Here is a 5,772-nt window from a genome sequence, read left to right on the forward strand (position 1 = left end):
GGTGGATAGCCACACCGCAATCCCTTCTCCTCTCAGAATCTTGGGCATGCACGCACATGCACTCAGCGTGAGTTTAAGCCACCAGATCCGGGACTCGAACCACGGTCGGCTACATGGGAGTCCAGCGACATAGCTATTACGCTAAATGCTGGTCCCGAGTTTGGCAACTTAAGCTTTCCTTGGAAAAGGAGAAAGAACTGGGTCTCATTACTCATTTTAACTGCAGAAATGAATATTTTCAGCACTAGAAAATAATGTTACTAAGCATCTAGTTTTTTCTAACTAAAGCCTCAAGGTCCTAAGGGCTGCCAAATAAGATATTTTCTGGTTGAGAAAAGACAGAGTCAGAATAACAATAAAACAATGACTTTAAAAAAGAATGGTTTTACAATGAGGGGGAATAGACTTGACGACTTGGCAGAGAGGATGGCTTCGTGCTGATGTGGACTCTGTCCCACCACAGCTTTCTACATGCACTGGAAAAGGAAAGCAATGACACTGAGGAGATTCGCCGACTCCGAAGGACAGAAGGCAAGCCGGCCTCCCTTAACTTAGACCCCCAGTGCCTGCAGCTGGGGTCGGCAAGGGACACCTGTGAGCCAAACTGCCTGCCATCTCTTTCTGAAAATTAAGTCTTCCTCGAACACAGCCACGTCCACTCACTTCCACACCGTCCGCGGTGACTCTGTGCCGTTAACAGTGAAGCACAGCAACAGGCAGGTCTGGCCACGATACTAAAGCATTTGCTATCTGGCCTTCTGTAGGAGAGCTGGCCAATCTCTGGCCCGCAGCCTGAAAAGGCAACTATTCAACAAACATTCGAAATAAACAAAAACAACACTATTCCTATTACAAAGGCAGTACGCATTTATGGTAAACTTCGAAAATACGGGTAAATAAAAATACACTCATAAATTCACCAGTCAGAAATAATCAATACTCATATTTTAGAGCATAATCTTTTTCTAATGCATCAATGTGTTTAAACACAGATGGGACTATGTAGTATATGCTGTCTTATAAAATTGTATTTTCACTTTACATATGATAAAATATTTTTATCATTTAATTTTCAGCCATGTATTTCAATTTTTTAATTTGCCAGAGATTGTATGCACTTGCAAGAAAGAGACAGAGTCAGAAAAAGAGAGGAAAGGCAAAAAAGCACTATCCATAGGGAATGGCATGCCACGATCCATTCTCCATCTCTCCTTCTGGGACTTTGGCATGCACGCACACATGCCTGGCATGTTTTTCAAGTAGTTGTATATGGGACTCGAACCACACAGGTGGCCAAGTGGGACCTATTAGGTTGTCGGGAAAGTCATGACATATTTTTCTATGCAAAAGTGTTTCATGACTTTCCCGATGACCCAGTCATTCATATAGCCATCAGGCAAAAGGCTGGACCACCAGTATTTTCACTATTATAACCACTGGAGTAGGAAACAGCTTGTACCTAAATCTTTGCTCATTTTCTTAACCTGTTCAGAAAGAGTTCCTAAAACTAAAATTATGGGTCAAAGTGTGCTCACTTTCAAGCTTCCTGTTACATGCTGACAAGCACCCCTGAGAGAGACGAGGTCAATATATATGCCCACCAGCGTAGGGTAGGAGTGTCCACTTTCCATATCCTCTCCAGCACTGGAAAATATAAGAGCGATCATCTTCAGAGCTCATAAGAGTTACAATTGTTTGGTTAAAAGTTTCTGTTTGTTTTATTCATGATAGAGAGCATGCATATGAGAGAGAGAGAGAGAGAGAGAGAGAGAGGCACCCACTGTGAGGTCTCGTCATGAGGTCTAGCCTGGTTAAGGGAGCCAGATCTCACACGGCTTGACTGCAGTTCAATTTGAGCGTGAACAGGCCCCAAATCCTGACCAGATGGAGAGATGGAAGAGAAAGGATTGCAGTGTGACAATGCCACATTAGGGGGCTGCTTTCTCCCCCGTCCCCATTTCTTAGTCACACTCTCTCTCTCTGGTGAACAAACATGCTTTGTGGAAATTAAAAAAAAAAAAAAAGAAATTAAAAATCACTCAAAACATATCTGCTTTCAGGCAAGATGGAGGAAGAGGGGCCAGATGTACTCTTTCTCCTGAAATAACAACAATGTTGAACAAAATATATGGAAAAAAAAAAAAACCCCACCTATTTGAATATACAGAATAAGCAAGGAGAGACAGTAAACAATGCAAGCTAGAAAACAATGTAAAAAAAAATTAAAGGGCCGGGGGGGGGGGTGCATGAATCCTGTCAACCTAGAATTTTATATCCAGCAAAAATATATTTCAAAAATTAAGGGACCAGCAGTTAGCGTAATGGCTATGTCGCTGGACTCCCATGTAGTTGACCGCGGTTCACGTCCCGGACCCAGTGGCTTAAAACTCACGCCAGGCACGTGTGCATGCATGCCCAAGATCCTGAGAGGAGAATGGAGGAGAAGGGATTGTGGTGTGGCCATCCCCCCTGGGGGGTGATTTCTCGCTTTCTGTCTCTCTGTCTCTATCTGCCTGGCGAGCGCCCTCGCCCTATAGCAAAAACCTCTTCAAAAAAAAAAAATAAATGAAGACAATACAAAGATGTTTCAGACATACACAAGCTGATGAAGTGCATCACAAGGCGCTTTCCACTAAATAAAGTCCTAGCAGAAGAAAAAGAATATTAAATGGAAACTTGAATGTACACAAAGGAATGACAAACACCAGAAATGGTAACTGCAGATGTGCTTTGACTTACGATGGAATTACATCATAAATTGAAAATATATTAAGTTAAAAATATAGACAATGCATCTAATAACTTCATTTTTAAAGAGAGATTTTTGCTATAGGGCATGTGTGCTCACTAGAGAGACAGAGAAAGAAAGAGAAAGTGAGAAATCACCCCCTGGGGGGATGGCCTCACCACAATTCCTTCTCCCCCAGTCTCCTCTAGGGATTTTGGGCACGCTCGCATAAGCACCTGGCATGAGGTTTAAGCCACTGACTAGGTCTGGAACTTAAACCTCAGTCAACTGAGTGAGAGTTCAGCAATGTAATCATTCCACCATCTGCTGGTCCCACATCTAATACATTTAACATACCAAGCATTGCAGCTTAGCCTAGCCTACCTTAAATATGATTAGAGCACTTACATTAGCCTACAGCTGGGCAGAATCACCTAACATAACACCTATTATGATAAAGTACTGAATAACTCATGTAATTTGTTGAATATTGTACTGAACATAAAAAACAGAATAGTTATATGGTGCTATGGTTTGGATGTGGTTTCTCTCTACCCACATTCCTGATGAGGCTTAGACCCAGCGCAGCAATGTTGGGAGGTGGAATCTCTAACAGGTGGGCCCAGTGGGGTGTGTTTAGGTCAGAGGGGCTCTACTCCTGGGGCTGGATTAGTAACCCTTTTCCAGGGAGCTAGGTCTCCAGGGTATGAGTTAGTTACTGTGAAAGCAGGTTGTTATAAAGCGAGTCTACCACTTCCCCTGTCTCTGGCACCTGTGCTCCCTCTCTGCTCTACCCGCTCGCTGTTCTGCTTTTACACCAGGAGCTGAAGCAGCACCTACCCTCACCAGGAGCCAGCAGGTGCTGGCACAGGCTTCTTGGGCTTCCCAGCCTTAGGAATCATGAGTCACATAAGCCTCTTTTCCTTACAAATTGCTCAGCCTCAGGCATTCTGTTATAGCAATGTGAAACAAACTAACACATTTGGGTATCCAAAGTATGGTTTCTATTGAAGGCACATTGCTTTCCCACCATTGTAAAGCCAAATAATCCTAAATTGAACCAATGTTAATTGGGGAGCCATCTGTATGTAGTCATAAAATCTTCACTTTTAATTTAAAATATTTAAAATAGCAAGCAACCAATTAAAGCAAAAATAATAACAATGTACTAGGTGATGTATAACATACAAATAAGTAAAATGTGACAATAACAGTGCAAAGGACAGGAGGAAAGAAGTGAAAGTTCATTGTTGGGAGGCTCGTAGATTACAAAAAGAGGTAAACTGTGATAGGTGAAAAATGTGTACTATAAACCCTAAGGCAACTACTAAAACTTCACAACAAAGAGTTATAGCTAATACACTAGCCAAGGGGATAAAAAAAGAAACAAAAAATACTCCTCAATCCAAAAGAAAGTAAGGAAGAGGAAAAAAGAACAGATGAGACAAAGAAAACAAATAGCAAGATGGTGGACTTAACAAAACCACATCAATCCTCACAGTAAATATAAATAGGCTGATCCCAGAGTTGGCAAACTTTCTGTGAAGGGCCAGATAGTAAATATGTAAGGTATTTGGGGCCACACATTCTATTTGAGTTTTTTTTTTTTTTTTTCCCCAACCCTTCAAAATGTAAAAACAGGGCCAGCCCACGGTGGCATGGTGATTAAGGCAGCTGGATCCCACATGGCCAACCACATGGTTCAAGTCTCAGATATGGAAGCTTGAAAACAACACATCAGGTGTGTGTTCCTACATGCCCAAAATCCTTAAAGAGGGAGGAATGGAGAAGGGCTTGGGATGTGACCATTCCCCATGGGAGTGTGCCTTCTCACTTTCAGTCTCTCTCTCTGTCTCTCTCCAGCAAGCACGCATGCTCTCTGGCAAAACTAAGACAGAAAAAGAAAAAAAAAAGAAAAGGAAAAATTATTCTTAGCTCACAGGCCATGTAGGAAACAAGTCACAGGCCAGATTTAGCCTGTAGGCTGTTGTCTGGTAAGCTCTAGTCTAAACATTGCAACGAAAAGAAGAATTTGTCACATTAGATAAAAAGAAAGGCCTAATATAAGCTGCCAACAAGAAACCCATGTTCACCATAAAGACCCAAATATGTTAAAAATAAAAAGATGGAGAAAGTTATATAACATTAATACGAATCAAAAGAAACCCAGAGTAGCGGCTACATTACTACCAGGCAGAGTAGATGCAAATCAAACAGAATTACCAGTGAAAAAGGTGATAATTTCATAATGGTAAAATGTTAAATTCATAGATAGGGTATAGTAATCCTAAATATTTTTGCAACTAATAACAGAGTTTCAAAAACACACGAAACAACAAGAACAACAAAGTGGCAAAGAGAAGCAGACAAATCCACAAATGTAGTCAGAGATTTCAACATCCCTTTCTCAGTAAGAGTGAACCGAACAGGAGATAAGTAATGTTTAGAATACCTGAATGATACTATCAACTAACTTGACCTGACAGTTACAGAATACTCCATGCACAATAGCAGATTAGATATTATTTTTAAGAGCACATTGAGGGACCAGCAGTTAGTATAATGGCTATGTTGCTGGACTCCCATGTAGTTGACCACAGTTTGAGTTCCAGACCCAGTGGCTTAAACTCACGCCAGGTGCGTGTGCATGCGTGCCCAAGATCCCAAGAGGAGAATGGAGGAGAAGAGACTGTGGCATGGCCATTCCCCTGGGGGGTGATTTCTCACTTTCCGTCACTCTGTCTCTCTGTCTTTCTGACGAGCACATGTGCCCTATAGCAAATACCTCTCCAAAAAAACCCACACATTGAATATTTACCAAGATAGACTATATATATATATATTTTTTTTTTGAGAGATTTTCACTATAGGGGGCGTGCGCTTGCTAGAAAGACAGAGAAAGACATAGAGACAGAAAGCGAGAAATCATCCCTCAGGGGGGATGGTCATGCCGCAATCCCTTCTCCTCTATGCTCCTCTTGGGATCTTGGGCACGCACGCACACGTGCCCAGCGTGAGTTTTAAGCCACCGGGTCCGGGATGTG

At 42.0% G+C, this 5,772-nt stretch overlaps 1 protein-coding gene across 1 annotated transcript in view; it reads right to left on the bottom strand.

The window, feature by feature from the left end:
* BACE2 (beta-secretase 2) overlaps positions 1–5,772 on the bottom strand; it is a gene marked incomplete at its 5' end in the record, with an annotated part of 103,759 nt that overhangs the window by 3,807 nt on the left and 94,180 nt on the right.

This window comes from Tupaia chinensis, unplaced genomic scaffold (genome assembly GCF_000334495.1).
Source record: "Tupaia chinensis unplaced genomic scaffold, TupChi_1.0 Scaffold000492_1, whole genome shotgun sequence".
In the NCBI taxonomy this organism is placed as follows: Eukaryota; Metazoa; Chordata; class Mammalia; order Scandentia; family Tupaiidae; genus Tupaia; species Tupaia belangeri.